This window comes from Cyanistes caeruleus, unplaced genomic scaffold (genome assembly GCF_971803275.1).
Source record: "Cyanistes caeruleus unplaced genomic scaffold, bCyaCae1.hap1.1 HAP1_SCAFFOLD_138, whole genome shotgun sequence".
NCBI lineage: Eukaryota > Metazoa > Chordata > Aves > Passeriformes > Paridae > Cyanistes > Cyanistes caeruleus.
Genome location: NW_028255933.1, coordinates 140,939 through 158,784, shown reverse-complemented (window position 1 = coordinate 158,784; position 17,846 = coordinate 140,939). Strand labels below are relative to the sequence as shown.

General features: G+C 50.4%; 1 long non-coding RNA gene across 1 annotated transcript; it reads left to right on the top strand.

Moving 5' to 3' along the window:
* The first annotated feature begins 1,760 nt into the window (after positions 1-1,760).
* LOC147645980 (uncharacterized) lies at positions 1,761-15,622 on the top strand. The gene is made up of 11 exons (XR_015282036.1): positions 1,761-2,141; positions 2,231-2,464; positions 2,756-5,287; positions 5,382-5,615; positions 5,907-8,438; positions 8,533-8,766; positions 9,058-11,580; positions 11,675-11,908; positions 12,200-14,734; positions 14,829-15,062; positions 15,354-15,622. It is a non-coding gene; the product is annotated as an uncharacterized LOC147645980 (long non-coding RNA).
* Positions 15,623-17,846: the final 2,224 nt, after the last annotated feature.

Genomic DNA, 17,846 nt, shown 5'->3' with positions numbered 1-17,846 from the left:
CTGCCCCAAAAAGCACTGGCTGGCTTTGCTCACACAATCACAGTTGTGGTGGCATTTCTACCACACCACAGGACAGCGATGTTTTCCCTCTTCTCCTGGAAATACCTACAGCACTTGTGGGTAGCAAGGCAAACATGAGCCTCTTTTAGTGGCCCTTGAAATTGGACATGTGAAATGAGGCACACAAAGCCACAGGCCAGCTGAACCTGGCATCTCTGAATGGGTCTTTACATTCTTCCCAGGAAGATGAATGGCAATCACTATTTTGGCAGGGAGGAAAGTGCATCAGCTAGCAATTTGCTGTAGAAAATGTGCTTTCTGCTCCTCTCACAGCCAAAACTCCTACCCATTTCTTGGAAGTCCTTCTTAGATAAGGACCGTGTTCAACTGAGTGACAGTGAAGCCAAATGGCAATGCCGCAATCAATTGTCCTGTACACAATCTCCTTCATCCACGTGGAAGGTTACTCACGGGCACACAAGAGGACGGAAGAAACCCAAATGCATCGTTGGACATCATAAAGTCAGACGTGTTGAGGGATGAAGAAATCTTGCAGAGATATGGAAAGCTGCCCTGAAAACCCAGTTCGGGGAGAGCCTGAGCTCTTTTGTGCTTCTAGGCCTGAAGATGCTCAGCGCCTTTCCCAGATGCTCAGCAGGCAGTAGGATTGTGCCTGAATCTGGCTCTGGAAATGCCAGTGCCTCAACTGAGAGCTGTGGCAATGATTTCCATTGCATGGAGAGGGGCCACAGTCCTGCAAGAGTCTTTCAGCAGAGCAAACAGCAGCCTGGAGGGTGGGCAGTGCTCCATCTGGACCACTGCATGCTCATCCTTCACCACAATGCAGAGCTGCCATGGATCACTTTTTCCATTTCTGCTGTTGGATATGTTTTGGAGAAGTTGTTCTAGGTGGCTTTGGATGGTCATCCAAGTAGGAAGCAGCCATTCGCCTGCTGTGATATCCTTACAACTAGTCCTAACTTCTCATTGCCTTTGGTTTGATTGGGGGTGTTTTATCTGTTTGTTTGATTGGTTTCTTTGGGTTGGTTTCTTTGTGTTTTTCTCTCTTTTGCTTGGAGTTTCTTTTCCTTTTTTAGAAATGACTGGTGAAGTTGGCACAACCAAACTCCAGAAAACGTAAAGCAGGCTTGACTTTCCAGAAATTGCTTTTGGCTGGCTTTAGCTGCATTCCCCAGGATCACGATCAGCAGTAGATATTTGCAGGTTTTGCTCTGCATCCTCAGCCTGCCCAGATGTTGTTCAGTGTTTCAGCAGTGGAGAAGACGATGGATATTTTGCTAAACCTCCTTTCAAACAACAAAACTTGGGTTAGCACGACAGAAAAGAAGAGAAGAAAATCCTCGCCAGTTAGAACAGAGCCAGAGTCCCACCATTTCCCCCTCCACTTCTCTTTCTTTTCTACATTTAGAGGTAAAGCTTCCATCTCCAAAAGCTTCCATCTCTCACTTCCTGATGTAGCCATTTGCTACCCTTTAGCCTTGACTGCCACGCATCGGACTGCTGTCCGTGTGGGGCTGGGGATGCTCAGCCTGGAAAGAGAAGGGGGCTGGCGAGGCCTCCCTGCAGCTCTAGGAAAGATGGGCACAGAGAGGAGAAGCCTTTCAATTCCAGGAGTGAGCTTGAAGTTGGATCTAATGAAGCTGCTCTTTTCCACTCAGGCTGCTGGGCCACTGGCCCAGGCTGTGCACAGAGGCCGGGGATGCTCCATCCTTGGCAACATCCAAGGCCAGCTGGGAGCGGGGCTCTGAGCAACCTATTCTGGGCGAAGATTGCTCCGCTTGGAACAAGATGGTCTTTAGGGTCCCTTCCAAGCCCAAGCACCCAGGGATTCCATCATTCATTCTACGGTCTCCGTTGTCCACTTCAGCCTGGGCCTCAACTCCTGGCGGTGATGTCACAGTGCACGCTCCAGCTAGAACTTCCAGCATCCAGCAACGGCCACAACACAACCCTTGGCTCCTTGTGCCAGCACGCTCTTCATTCACCCTGCTCCAAGCCTACCCCTGTCACCTTGTTGCCACCTGCTCCCTGATTCCCCCAGCAGTCCCCAAAGCTCCCCATCGCTTGGATTTTGCTCTCCATCCCTGCAGGATGTCTGCATTTGTTCCAAAAGAGCTATGGTGCTATTCCACGGAGGCGGACACCTCGCAGCTGCCTGGCTGGGCTGGAGCTCTGTGGGACAGGCTGGGAAATTTTGCTACCTCTGCAGGCTGGCACAGACGGAGAGGAGGAGACGGACGTCGATACACAGACTGATAGAGAAGAAGCCATGGAAGTGGACGGAGAGGATAGTGGAGAGGAAGAGATGGATGTGGATATGTACGAGACAGAGGAAGAGATGGAGGTGGAAACGAAAGATTCTATTGAAGAGATGGATATTGATCTAAAAGACAAGGAGGAAGACATGGTCTTGGGATGAAGACCGATGCCAGCAGCAGAACAGGCAGGTGCTCCCCACAGGCAGAGTGGGGCCCCTGCTGCCAGCCTGGGGCCGGGCTGGGCACTTCCTGCTCAGGGACACGCTAGCCCATGCACTGGATTCTGCTGGCCATCCCTGGCCTGGCCTGGGCTTGCTGTGGGCCACACAAGCCCTGTTCCAGTGCCTGGGCCACAGCCCCCAGCCAGGCTCCCTTCTGGCAGCAGAGTCCCACTGGGCCAGTGTCCCAGCCCGGCAGCACATGGAACACCCTTCCGTGCCTGACTGCACTGACCGTGCTACTTGTTTTTCTTCCAGGACTTAGGGACATCACAGACACAGATGCCACCCTGCTGTACATGCGTTTTACAGTTGTTGTGTTCAGGATAGAGGTTTTAGAGTTTGTTTAAGTTGTCTGTAAATACGTTTCATAGAGTTTTGTTAGAGCTGTTCTCAGGTAAATAGGTTCTATAGTTTGTTGTTGTTGTTGTTGTTGTTGTTGTTGTTACCAATATTCTCACAGTGTAAATATGTGGTGTAGTTCATTCTTGTTCCTTTTCTTCTACAGATAAACAGTCTTTGATTTTCACACCCCAGTTCTCTTTGCATTTTCCTCGGGCACATTTGCAAAGCTGTGGGTTCTTTCGGGAACAATGTTTGCAGGACTCTAAAAAGAGTATCAAAACCGCTCTGCCACACTCTCCGCTGCTGCTGCTGCCCCAAAAAGCACTGGCTGGCTTTGCTCACACAATCACAGTTGTGGTGGCATTTCTACCACACCACAGGACAGCGATGTTTTCCCTCTTCTCCTGGAAATACCTACAGCACTTGTGGGTAGCAAGGCAAACATGAGCCTCTTTTAGTGGCCCTTGAAATTGGACATGTGAAATGAGGCACACAAAGCCACAGGCCAGCTGAACCTGGCATCTCTGAATGGGTCTTTACATTCTTCCCAGGAAGATGAATGGCAATCACTATTTTGGCAGGGAGGAAAGTGCATCAGCTAGCAATTTGCTGTAGAAAATGTGCTTTCTGCTCCTCTCACAGCCAAAACTCCTACCCATTTCTTGGAAGTCCTTCTTAGATAAGGACCGTGTTCAACTGAGTGACAGTGAAGCCAAATGGCAATGCCGCAATCAATTGTCCTGTACACAATCTCCTTCATCCACGTGGAAGGTTACTCACGGGCACACAAGAGGACGGAAGAAACCCAAATGCATCGTTGGACATCATAAAGTCAGACGTGTTGAGGGATGAAGAAATCTTGCAGAGATATGGAAAGCTGCCCTGAAAACCCAGTTCGGGGAGAGCCTGAGCTCTTTTGTGCTTCTAGGCCTGAAGATGCTCAGCGCCTTTCCCAGATGCTCAGCAGGCAGTAGGATTGTGCCTGAATCTGGCTCTGGAAATGCCAGTGCCTCAACTGAGAGCTGTGGCAATGATTTCCATTGCATGGAGAGGGGCCACAGTCCTGCAAGAGTCTTTCAGCAGAGCAAACAGCAGCCTGGAGGGTGGGCAGTGCTCCATCTGGACCACTGCATGCTCATCCTTCACCACAATGCAGAGCTGCCATGGATCACTTTTTCCATTTCTGCTGTTGGATATGTTTTGGAGAAGTTGTTCTAGGTGGCTTTGGATGGTGATCCAAGTAGGAAGCAGCCATTCGCCTGCTGTGATATCCTTACAACTAGTCCTAACTTCTCATTGCCTTTGGTTTGATTGGGGGTGTTTTATCTGTTTGTTTGATTGGTTTCTTTGGGTTGGTTTCTTTGTGTTTTTCTCTCTTTTGCTTGGAGTTTCTTTTCCTTTTTTAGAAATGACTGGTGAAGTTGGCACAACCAAACTCCAGAAAACGTAAAGCAGGCTTGACTTTCCAGAAATTGCTTTTGGCTGGCTTTAGCTGCATTCCCCAGGATCACGATCAGCAGTAGATATTTGCAGGTTTTGCTCTGCATCCTCAGCCTGCCCAGATGTTGTTCAGTGTTTCAGCAGTGGAGAAGACGATGGATATTTTGCTAAACCTCCTTTCAAACAACAAAACTTGGGTTAGCACGACAGAAAAGAAGAGAAGAAAATCCTCGCCAGTTAGAACAGAGCCAGAGTCCCACCATTTCCCCCTCCACTTCTCTTTCTTTTCTACATTTAGAGGTAAAGCTTCCATCTCCAAAAGCTTCCATCTCTCACTTCCTGATGTAGCCATTTGCTACCCTTTAGCCTTGACTGCCACGCATCGGACTGCTGTCCGTGTGGGGCTGGGGATGCTCAGCCTGGAAAGAGAAGGGGGCTGGCGAGGCCTCCCTGCAGCTCTAGGAAAGATGGGCACAGAGAGGAGAAGCCTTTCAATTCCAGGAGTGAGCTTGAAGTTGGATCTAATGAAGCTGCTCTTTTCCACTCAGGCTGCTGGGCCACTGGCCCAGGCTGTGCACAGAGGCTGGGGATGCTCCATCCTTGGCAACATCCAAGGCCAGCTGGGAGCGGGGCTCTGAGCAACCTATTCTGGGCGAAGATTGCTCCGCTTGGAACAAGATGGTCTTTAGGGTCCCTTCCAAGCCCAAGCACCCAGGGATTCCATCATTCATTCTACGGTCTCCGTTGTCCACTTCAGCCTGGGCCTCAACTCCTGGCGGTGATGTCACAGTGCACGCTCCAGCTAGAACTTCCAGCATCCAGCAACGGCCACAACACAACCCTTGGCTCCTTGTGCCAGCACGCTCTTCATTCACCCTGCTCCAAGCCTACCCCTGTCACCTTGTTGCCACCTGCTCCCTGATTCCCCCAGCAGTCCCCAAAGCTCCCCATCGCTTGGATTTTGCTCTCCATCCCTGCAGGATGTCTGCATTTGTTCCAAAAGAGGTATGGTGCTATTCCACGGAGGCGGACACCTCGCAGCTGCCTGGCTGGGCTGGAGCTCTGTGGGACAGGCTGGGAAATTTTGCTACCTCTGCAGGCTGGCACAGACGGAGAGGAGGAGACGGACGTCGATACACAGACTGATAGAGAAGAAGCCATGGAAGTGGACGGAGAGGATAGTGGAGAGGAAGAGATGGATGTGGATATGTACGAGACAGAGGAAGAGATGGAGGTGGAAACGAAAGATTATATTGAAGAGATGGATATTGATCTAAAAGACAAGGAGGAAGACATGGTCTTGGGATGAAGACCGATGCCAGCAGCAGAACAGGCAGGTGCTCCCCACAGGCAGAGTGGGGCCCCTGCTGCCAGCCTGGGGCCGGGCTGGGCACTTCCTGCTCAGGGACACGCTAGCCCATGCACTGGATTCTGCTGGCCATCCCTGGCCTGGCCTGGGCTTGCTGTGGGCCACACAAGCCCTGTTCCAGTGCCTGGGCCACAGCCCCCAGCCAGGCTCCCTTCTGGCAGCAGAGTCCCACTGGGCCAGTGTCCCAGCCCGGCAGCACATGGAACACCCTTCCGTGCCTGACTGCACTGACCGTGCTACTTGTTTTTCTTCCAGGACTTAGGGACATCACAGACACAGATGCCACCCTGCTGTACATGCGTTTTACAGTTGTTGTGTTCAGGATAGAGGTTTTAGAGTTTGTTTAAGTTGTCTGTAAATACGTTTCATAGAGTTTTGTTAGAGCTGTTCTCAGGTAAATAGGTTCTATAGTTTGTTGTTGTTGTTGTTGTTGTTGTTGTTGTTACCAATATTCTCACAGTGTAAATATGTGGTGTAGTTCATTCTTGTTCCTTTTCTTCTACAGATAAACAGTCTTTGATTTTCACACCCCAGTTCTCTTTGCATTTTCCTCGGGCACATTTGCAAAGCTGTGGGTTCTTTCGGGAACAATGTTTGCAGGACTCTAAAAAGAGTATCAAAACCGCTCTGCCACACTCTCCGCTGCTGCTGCTGCCCCAAAAAGCACTGGCTGGCTTTGCTCACACAATCACAGTTGTGGTGGCATTTCTACCACACCACAGGACAGCGATGTTTTCCCTCTTCTCCTGGAAATACCTACAGCACTTGTGGGTAGCAAGGCAAACATGAGCCTCTTCTAGTGGCCCTTGAAATTGGACATGTGAAATGAGGCACACAAAGCCACAGGCCAGCTGAACCTGGCATCTCTGAATGGGTCTTTACATTCTTCCCAGGAAGATGAATGGCAATCACTATTTTGGCAGGGAGGAAAGTGCATCAGCTAGCAATTTGCTGTAGAAAATGTGCTTTCTGCTCCTCTCACAGCCAAAACTCCTACCCATTTCTTGGAAGTCCTTCTTAGATAAGGACCGTGTTCAACTGAGTGACAGTGAAGCCAAATGGCAATGCCGCAATCAATTGTCCTGTACACAATCTCCTTCATCCACGTGGAAGGTTACTCACGGGCACACAAGAGGACGGAAGAAACCCAAATGCATCGTTGGACATCATAAAGTCAGACGTGTTGAGGGATGAAGAAATCTTGCAGAGATATGGAAAGCTGCCCTGAAAACCCAGTTCGGGGAGAGCCTGAGCTCTTTTGTGCTTCTAGGCCTGAAGATGCTCAGCGCCTTTCCCAGATGCTCAGCAGGCAGTAGGATTGTGCCTGAATCTGGCTCTGGAAATGCCAGTGCCTCAACTGAGAGCTGTGGCAATGATTTCCATTGCATGGAGAGGGGCCACAGTCCTGCAAGAGTCTTTCAGCAGAGCAAACAGCAGCCTGGAGGGTGGGCAGTGCTCCATCTGGACCACTGCATGCTCATCCTTCACCACAATGCAGAGCTGCCATGGATCACTTTTTCCATTTCTGCTGTTGGATATGTTTTGGAGAAGTTGTTCTAGGTGGCTTTGGATGGTGATCCAAGTAGGAAGCAGCCATTCGCCTGCTGTGATATCCTTACAACTAGTCCTAACTTCTCATTGCCTTTGGTTTGATTGGGGGTGTTTTATCTGTTTGTTTGATTGGTTTCTTTGGGTTGGTTTCTTTGTGTTTTTCTCTCTTTTGCTTGGAGTTTCTTTTCCTTTTTTAGAAATGACTGGTGAAGTTGGCACAACCAAACTCCAGAAAACGTAAAGCAGGCTTGACTTTCCAGAAATTGCTTTTGGCTGGCTTTAGCTGCATTCCCCAGGATCACGATCAGCAGTAGATATTTGCAGGTTTTGCTCTGCATCCTCAGCCTGCCCAGATGTTGTTCAGTGTTTCAGCAGTGGAGAAGACGATGGATATTTTGCTAAACCTCCTTTCAAACAACAAAACTTGGGTTAGCACGACAGAAAAGAAGAGAAGAAAATCCTCGCCAGTTAGAACAGAGCCAGAGTCCCACCATTTCCCCCTCCACTTCTCTTTCTTTTCTACATTTAGAGGTAAAGCTTCCATCTCCAAAAGCTTCCATCTCTCACTTCCTGATGTAGCCATTTGCTACCCTTTAGCCTTGACTGCCACGCATCGGACTGCTGTCCGTGTGGGGCTGGGGATGCTCAGCCTGGAAAGAGAAGGGGGCTGGCGAGGCCTCCCTGCAGCTCTAGGAAAGATGGGCACAGAGAGGAGAAGCCTTTCAATTCCAGGAGTGAGCTTGAAGTTGGATCTAATGAAGCTGCTCTTTTCCACTCCGGCTGCTGGGCCACTGGCCCAGGCTGTGCACAGAGGCTGGGGATGCTCCATCCTTGGCAACATCCAAGGCCAGCTGGGAGCGGGGCTCTGAGCAACCTATTCTGGGCGAAGATTGCTCCGCTTGGAACAAGATGGTCTTTAGGGTCCCTTCCAAGCCCAAGCACCCAGGGATTCCATCATTCATTCTACGGTCTCCGTTGTCCACTTCAGCCTGGGCCTCAACTCCTGGCGGTGATGTCACAGTGCACGCTCCAGCTAGAACTTCCAGCATCCAGCAACGGCCACAACACAACCCTTGGCTCCTTGTGCCAGCACGCTCTTCATTCACCCTGCTCCAAGCCTACCCCTGTCACCTTGTTGCCACCTGCTCCCTGATTCCCCCAGCAGTCCCCAAAGCTCCCCATCGCTTGGATTTTGCTCTCCATCCCTGCAGGATGTCTGCATTTGTTCCAAAAGAGGTATGGTGCTATTCCACGGAGGCGGACACCTCGCAGCTGCCTGGCTGGGCTGGAGCTCTGTGGGACAGGCTGGGAAATTTTGCTACCTCTGCAGGCTGGCACAGACGGAGAGGAGGAGACGGACGTCGATACACAGACTGATAGAGAAGAAGCCATGGAAGTGGACGGAGAGGATAGTGGAGAGGAAGAGATGGATGTGGATATGTACGAGACAGAGGAAGAGATGGAGGTGGAAACGAAAGATTCTATTGAAGAGATGGATATTGATCTAAAAGACAAGGAGGAAGACATGGTCTTGGGATGAAGACCGATGCCAGCAGCAGAACAGGCAGGTGCTCCCCACAGGCAGAGTGGGGCCCCTGCTGCCAGCCTGGGGCCGGGCTGGGCACTTCCTGCTCAGGGACACGCTAGCCCATGCACTGGATTCTGCTGGCCATCCCTGGCCTGGCCTGGGCTTGCTGTGGGCCACACAAGCCCTGTTCCAGTGCCTGGGCCACAGCCCCCAGCCAGGCTCCCTTCTGGCAGCAGAGTCCCACTGGGCCAGTGTCCCAGCCCGGCAGCACATGGAACACCCTTCCGTGCCTGACTGCACTGACCGTGCTACTTGTTTTTCTTGCAGGACTTAGGGACATCACAGACACAGATGCCACCCTGCTGTACATGCGTTTTACAGTTGTTGTGTTCAGGATAGAGGTTTTAGAGTTTGTTTAAGTTGTCTGTAAATACGTTTCATAGAGTTTTGTTAGAGCTGTTCTCAGGTAAATAGGTTCTATAGTTTGTTGTTGTTGTTGTTGTTGTTACCAATATTCTTACAGTGTAAATATGTGGTGTAGTTCATTCTTGTTCCTTTTCTTCTACAGATAAACAGTCTTTGATTTTCACACCCCAGTTCTCTTTGCATTTTCCTCGGGCACATTTGCAAAGCTGTGGGTTCTTTCGGGAACAATGTTTGCAGGACTCTAAAAAGAGTATCAAAACCGCTCTGCCACACTCTCCGCTGCTGCTGCTGCCCCAAAAAGCACTGGCTGGCTTTGCTCACACAATCACAGTTGTGGTGGCATTTCTACCACACCACAGGACAGCGATGTTTTCCCTCTTCTCCTGGAAATACCTACAGCACTTGTGGGTAGCAAGGCAAACATGAGCCTCTTCTAGTGGCCCTTGAAATTGGACATGTGAAATGAGGCACACAAAGCCACAGGCCAGCTGAACCTGGCATCTCTGAATGGGTCTTTACATTCTTCCCAGGAAGATGAATGGCAATCACTATTTTGGCAGGGAGGAAAGTGCATCAGCTAGCAATTTGCTGTAGAAAATGTGCTTTCTGCTCCTCTCACAGCCAAAACTCCTACCCATTTCTTGGAAGTCCTTCTTAGATAAGGACCGTGTTCAACTGAGTGACAGTGAAGCCAAATGGCAATGCCGCAATCAATTGTCCTGTACACAATCTCCTTCATCCACGTGGAAGGTTACTCACGGGCACACAAGAGGACGGAAGAAACCCAAATGCATCGTTGGACATCATAAAGTCAGACGTGTTGAGGGATGAAGAAATCTTGCAGAGATATGGAAAGCTGCCCTGAAAACCCAGTTCGGGGAGAGCCTGAGCTCTTTTGTGCTTCTAGGCCTGAAGATGCTCAGCGCCTTTCCCAGATGCTCAGCAGGCAGTAGGATTGTGCCTGAATCTGGCTCTGGAAATGCCAGTGCCTCAACTGAGAGCTGTGGCAATGATTTCCATTGCATGGAGAGGGGCCACAGTCCTGCAAGAGTCTTTCAGCAGAGCAAACAGCAGCCTGGAGGGTGGGCAGTGCTCCATCTGGACCACTGCATGCTCATCCTTCACCACAATGCAGAGCTGCCATGGATCACTTTTTCCATTTCTGCTGTTGGATATGTTTTGGAGAAGTTGTTCTAGGTGGCTTTGGATGGTGATCCAAGTAGGAAGCAGCCATTCGCCTGCTGTGATATCCTTACAACTAGTCCTAACTTCTCATTGCCTTTGGTTTGATTGGGGGTGTTTTATCTGTTTGTTTGATTGGTTTCTTTGGGTTGGTTTCTTTGTGTTTTTCTCTCTTTTGCTTGGAGTTTCTTTTCCTTTTTTAGAAATGACTGGTGAAGTTGGCACAACCAAACTCCAGAAAACGTAAAGCAGGCTTGACTTTCCAGAAATTGCTTTTGGCTGGCTTTAGCTGCATTCCCCAGGATCACGATCAGCAGTAGATATTTGCAGGTTTTGCTCTGCATCCTCAGCCTGCCCAGATGTTGTTCAGTGTTTCAGCAGTGGAGAAGACGATGGATATTTTGCTAAACCTCCTTTCAAACAACAAAACTTGGGTTAGCACGACAGAAAAGAAGAGAAGAAAATCCTCGCCAGTTAGAACAGAGCCAGAGTCCCACCATTTCCCCCTCCACTTCTCTTTCTTTTCTACATTTAGAGGTAAAGCTTCCATCTCCAAAAGCTTCCATCTCTCACTTCCTGATGTAGCCATTTGCTACCCTTTAGCCTTGACTGCCACGCATCGGACTGCTGTCCGTGTGGGGCTGGGGATGCTCAGCCTGGAAAGAGAAGGGGGCTGGCGAGGCCTCCCTGCAGCTCTAGGAAAGATGGGCACAGAGAGGAGAAGCCTTTCAATTCCAGGAGTGAGCTTGAAGTTGGATCTAATGAAGCTGCTCTTTTCCACTCCGGCTGCTGGGCCACTGGCCCAGGCTGTGCACAGAGGCTGGGGATGCTCCATCCTTGGCAACATCCAAGGCCAGCTGGGAGCGGGGCTCTGAGCAACCTATTCTGGGCGAAGATTGCTCCGCTTGGAACAAGATGGTCTTTAGGGTCCCTTCCAAGCCCAAGCACCCAGGGATTCCATCATTCATTCTACGGTCTCCGTTGTCCACTTCAGCCTGGGCCTCAACTCCTGGCGGTGATGTCACAGTGCACGCTCCAGCTAGAACTTCCACCATCCAGCAACGGCCACAACACAACCCTTGGCTCCTTGTGCCAGCACGCTCTTCATTCACCCTGCTCCAAGCCTACCCCTGTCACCTTGTTGCCACCTGCTCCCTGATTCCCCCAGCAGTCCCCAAAGCTCCCCATCGCTTGGATTTTGCTCTCCATCCCTGCAGGATGTCTGCATTTGTTCCAAAAGAGGTATGGTGCTATTCCACGGAGGCGGACACCTCGCAGCTGCCTGGCTGGGCTGGAGCTCTGTGGGACAGGCTGGGAAATTTTGCTACCTCTGCAGGCTGGCACAGACGGAGAGGAGGAGACGGACGTCGATACACAGACTGATAGAGAAGAAGCCATGGAAGTGGACGGAGAGGATAGTGGAGAGGAAGAGATGGATGTGGATATGTACGAGACAGAGGAAGAGATGGAGGTGGAAACGAAAGATTCTATTGAAGAGATGGATATTGATCTAAAAGACAAGGAGGAAGACATGGTCTTGGGATGAAGACCGATGCCAGCAGCAGAACAGGCAGGTGCTCCCCACAGGCAGAGTGGGGCCCCTGCTGCCAGCCTGGGGCCGGGCTGGGCACTTCCTGCTCAGGGACACGCTAGCCCATGCACTGGATTCTGCTGGCCATCCCTGGCCTGGCCTGGGCTTGCTGTGGGCCACACAAGCCCTGTTCCAGTGCCTGGGCCACAGCCCCCAGCCAGGCTCCCTTCTGGCAGCAGAGTCCCACTGGGCCAGTGTCCCAGCCCGGCAGCACATGGAACACCCTTCCGTGCCTGACTGCACTGACCGTGCTACTTGTTTTTCTTGCAGGACTTAGGGACATCACAGACACAGATGCCACCCTGCTGTACATGCGTTTTACAGTTGTTGTGTTCAGGATAGAGGTTTTAGAGTTTGTTTAAGTTGTCTGTAAATACGTTTCATAGAGTTTTGTTAGAGCTGTTCTCAGGTAAATAGGTTCTATAGTTTGTTGTTGTTGTTGTTGTTGTTGTTGTTGTTGTTACCAATATTCTTACAGTGTAAATATGTGGTGTAGTTCATTCTTGTTCCTTTTCTTCTACAGATAAACAGTCTTTGATTTTCACACCCCAGTTCTCTTTGCATTTTCCTCGGGCACATTTGCAAAGCTGTGGGTTCTTTCGGGAACAATGTTTGCAGGACTCTAAAAAGAGTATCAAAACCGCTCTGCCACACTCTCCGCTGCTGCTGCTGCCCCAAAAAGCACTGGCTGGCTTTGCTCACACAATCACAGTTGTGGTGGCATTTCTACCACACCACAGGACAGCGATGTTTTCCCTCTTCTCCTGGAAATACCTACAGCACTTGTGGGTAGCAAGGCAAACATGAGCCTCTTCTAGTGGCCCTTGAAATTGGACATGTGAAATGAGGCACACAAAGCCACAGGCCAGCTGAACCTGGCATCTCTGAATGGGTCTTTACATTCTTCCCAGGAAGATGAATGGCAATCACTATTTTGGCAGGGAGGAAAGTGCATCAGCTAGCAATTTGCTGTAGAAAATGTGCTTTCTGCTCCTCTCACAGCCAAAACTCCTACCCATTTCTTGGAAGTCCTTCTTAGATAAGGACCGTGTTCAACTGAGTGACAGTGAAGCCAAATGGCAATGCCGCAATCAATTGTCCTGTACACAATCTCCTTCATCCACGTGGAAGGTTACTCACGGGCACACAAGAGGACGGAAGAAACCCAAATGCATCGTTGGACATCATAAAGTCAGACGTGTTGAGGGATGAAGAAATCTTGCAGAGATATGGAAAGCTGCCCTGAAAACCCAGTTCGGGGAGAGCCTGAGCTCTTTTGTGCTTCTAGGCCTGAAGATGCTCAGCGCCTTTCCCAGATGCTCAGCAGGCAGTAGGATTGTGCCTGAATCTGGCTCTGGAAATGCCAGTGCCTCAACTGAGAGCTGTGGCAATGATTTCCATTGCATGGAGAGGGGCCACAGTCCTGCAAGAGTCTTTCAGCAGAGCAAACAGCAGCCTGGAGGGTGGGCAGTGCTGCATCTGGACCACTGCATGCTCATCCTTCACCACAATGCAGAGCTGCCATGGATCACTTTTTCCATTTCTGCTGTTGGATATGTTTTGGAGAAGTTGTTCTAGGTGGCTTTGGATGGTGATCCAAGTAGGAAGCAGCCATTCGCCTGCTGTGATATCTTTACAACTAGTCCTAACTTCTCATTGCCTTTGGTTTGATTGGGGGTGTTTTATCTGTTTGTTTGATTGGTTTCTTTGGGTTGGTTTCTTTGTGTTTTTCTCTCTTTTGCTTGGAGTTTCTTTTCCTTTTTTAGAAATGACTGGTGAAGTTGGCACAACCAAACTCCAGAAAACGTAAAGCAGGCTTGACTTTCCAGAAATTGCTTTTGGCTGGCTTTAGCTGCATTCCCCAGGATCACGATCAGCAGTAGATATTTGCAGGTTTTGCTCTGCATCCTCAGCCTGCCCAGATGTTGTTCAGTGTTTCAGCAGTGGAGAAGACGATGGATATTTTGCTAAACCTCCTTTCAAACAACAAAACTTGGGTTAGCACGACAGAAAAGAAGAGAAGAAAATCCTCGCCAGTTAGAACAGAGCCAGAGTCCCACCATTTCCCCCTCCACTTCTCTTTCTTTTCTACATTTAGAGGTAAAGCTTCCATCTCCAAAAGCTTCCATCTCTCACTTCCTGATGTAGCCATTTGCTACCCTTTAGCCTTGACTGCCACGCATCGGACTGCTGTCCGTGTGGGGCTGGGGATGCTCAGCCTGGAAAGAGAAGGGGGCTGGCGAGGCCTCCCTGCAGCTCTAGGAAAGATGGGCACAGAGAGGAGAAGCCTTTCAATTCCAGGAGTGAGCTTGAAGTTGGATCTAATGAAGCTGCTCTTTTCCACTCCGGCTGCTGGGCCACTGGCCCAGGCTGTGCACAGAGGCTGGGGATGCTCCATCCTTGGCAACATCCAAGGCCAGCTGGGAGCGGGGCTCTGAGCAACCTATTCTGGGCGAAGATTGCTCCGCTTGGAACAAGATGGTCTTTAGGGTCCCTTCCAAGCCCAAGCACCCAGGGATTCCATCATTCATTCTACGGTCTCCGTTGTCCACTTCAGCCTGGGCCTCAACTCCTGGCGGTGATGTCACAGTGCACGCTCCAGCTAGAACTTCCAGCATCCAGCAACGGCCACAACACAACCCTTGGCTCCTTGTGCCAGCACGCTCTTCATTCACCCTGCTCCAAGCCTACCCCTGTCACCTTGTTGCCACCTGCTCCCTGATTCCCCCAGCAGTCCCCAAAGCTCCCCATCGCTTGGATTTTGCTCTCCATCCCTGCAGGATGTCTGCATTTGTTCCAAAAGAGGTATGGTGCTATTCCACGGAGGCGGACACCTCGCAGCTGCCTGGCTGGGCTGGAGCTCTGTGGGACAGGCTGGGAAATTTTGCTACCTCTGCAGGCTGGCACAGACGGAGAGGAGGAGACGGACGTCGATACACAGACTGATAGAGAAGAAGCCATGGAAGTGGACGGAGAGGATAGTGGAGAGGAAGAGATGGATGTGGATATGTACGAGACAGAGGAAGAGATGGAGGTGGAAACGAAAGATTCTATTGAAGAGATGGATATTGATCTAAAAGACAAGGAGGAAGACATGGTCTTGGGATGAAGACCGATGCCAGCAGCAGAACAGGCAGGTGCTCCCCACAGGCAGAGTGGGGCCCCTGCTGCCAGCCTGGGGCCGGGCTGGGCACTTCCTGCTCAGGGACACGCTAGCCCATGCACTGGATTCTGCTGGCCATCCCTGGCCTGGCCTGGGCTTGCTGTGGGCCACACAAGCCCTGTTCCAGTGCCTGGGCCACAGCCCCCAGCCAGGCTCCCTTCTGGCAGCAGAGTCCCACTGGGCCAGTGTCCCAGCCCGGCAGCACATGGAACACCCTTCCGTGCCTGACTGCACTGACCGTGCTACTTGTTTTTCTTGCAGGACTTAGGGACATCACAGACACAGATGCCACCCTGCTGTACATGCGTTTTACAGTTGTTGTGTTCAGGATAGAGGTTTTAGAGTTTGTTTAAGTTGTCTGTAAATACGTTTCATAGAGTTTTGTTAGAGCTGTTCTCAGGTAAATAGGTTCTATAGTTTGTTGTTGTTGTTGTTGTTGTTACCAATATTCTTACAGTGTAAATATGTGGTGTAGTTCATTCTTGTTCCTTTTCTTCTACAGATAAACAGTCTTTGATTTTCACACCCCAGTTCTCTTTGCATTTTCCTCGGGCACATTTGCAAAGCTGTGGGTTCTTTCGGGAACAATGTTTGCAGGACTCTAAAAAGAGTATCAAAACCGCTCTGCCACACTCTCCGCTGCTGCTGCTGCCCCAAAAAGCACTGGCTGGCTTTGCTCACACAATCACAGTTGTGGTGGCATTTCTACCACACCACAGGACAGCGATGTTTTCCCTCTTCTCCTGGAAATACCTACAGCACTTGTGGGTAGCAAGGCAAACATGAGCCTCTTCTAGTGGCCCTTGAAATTGGACATGTGAAATGAGGCACACAAAGCCACAGGCCAGCTGAACCTGGCATCTCTCAATGGGTCTTTACATTCTTCCCAGGAAGATGAATGGCAATCACTATTTTGGCAGGGAGGAAAGTGCATCAGCTAGCAATTTGCTGTAGAAAATGTGCTTTCTGCTCCTCTCACAGCCAAAACTCCTACCCATTTCTTGGAAGTCCTTCTTAGATAAGGACCGTGTTCAACTGAGTGACAGTGAAGCCAAATGGCAATGCCGCAATCAATTGTCCTGTACACAATCTCCTTCATCCACGTGGAAGGTTACTCACGGGCACACAAGAGGACGGAAGAAACCCAAATGCATCGTTGGACATCATAAAGTCAGACGTGTTGAGGGATGAAGAAATCTTGCAGAGATATGGAAAGCTGCCCTGAAAACCCAGTTCGGGGAGAGCCTGAGCTCTTTTGTGCTTCTAGGCCTGAAGATGCTCAGCGCCTTTCCCAGATGCTCAGCAGGCAGTAGGATTGTGCCTGAATCTGGCTCTGGAAATGCCAGTGCCTCAACTGAGAGCTGTGGCAATGATTTCCATTGCATGGAGAGGGGCCACAGTCCTGCAAGAGTCTTTCAGCAGAGCAAACAGCAGCCTGGAGGGTGGGCAGTGCTCCATCTGGACCACTGCATGCTCATCCTTCACCACAATGCAGAGCTGCCATGGATCACTTTTTCCATTTCTGCTGTTGGATATGTTTTGGAGAAGTTGTTCTAGGTGGCTTTGGATGGTGATCCAAGTAGGAAGCAGCCATTCGCCTGCTGTGATATCCTTACAACTAGTCCTAACTTCTCATTGCCTTTGGTTTGATTGGGGGTGTTTTATCTGTTTGTTTGATTGGTTTCTTTGGGTTGGTTTCTTTGTGTTTTTCTCTCTTTTGCTTGGAGTTTCTTTTCCTTTTTTAGAAATGACTGGTGAAGTTGGCACAACCAAACTCCAGAAAACGTAAAGCAGGCTTGACTTTCCAGAAATTGCTTTTGGCTGGCTTTAGCTGCATTCCCCAGGATCACGATCAGCAGTAGATATTTGCAGGTTTTGCTCTGCATCCTCAGCCTGCCCAGATGTTGTTCAGTGTTTCAGCAGTGGAGAAGACGATGGATATTTTGCTAAACCTCCTTTCAAACAACAAAACTTGGGTTAGCACGACAGAAAAGAAGAGAAGAAAATCCTCGCCAGTTAGAACAGAGCCAGAGTCCCACCATTTCCCCCTCCACTTCTCTTTCTTTTCTACATTTAGAGGTAAAGCTTCCATCTCCAAAAGCTTCCATCTCTCACTTCCTGATGTAGCCATTTGCTACCCTTTAGCCTTGACTGCCACGCATCGGACTGCTGTCCGTGTGGGGCTGGGGATGCTCAGCCTGGAAAGAGAAGGGGGCTGGCGAGGCCTCCCTGCAGCTCTAGGAAAGATGGGCACAGAGAGGAGAAGCCTTTCAATTCCAGGAGTGAGCTTGAAGTTGGATCTAATGAAGCTGCTCTTTTCCACTCAGGCTGCTGGGCCACTGGCCCAGGCTGTGCACAGAGGCTGGGGATGCTCCATCCTTGGCAACATCCAAGGCCAGCTGGGAGCGGGGCTCTGAGCAACCTATTCTGGGCGAAGATTGCTCCGCTTGGAACAAGATGGTCTTTAGGGTCCCTTCCAAGCCCAAGCACCCAGGGATTCCATCATTCATTCTACGGTCTCCGTTGTCCACTTCAGCCTGGGCCTCAACTCCTGGCGGTGATGTCACAGTGCACGCTCCAGCTAGAACTTCCAGCATCCAGCAACGGCCACAACACAACCCTTGGCTCCTTGTGCCAGCACGCTCTTCATTCACCCTGCTCCAAGCCTACCCCTGTCACCTTGTTGCCACCTGCTCCCTGATTCCCCCAGCAGTCCCCAAAGCTCCCCATCGCTTGGATTTTGCTCTCCATCCC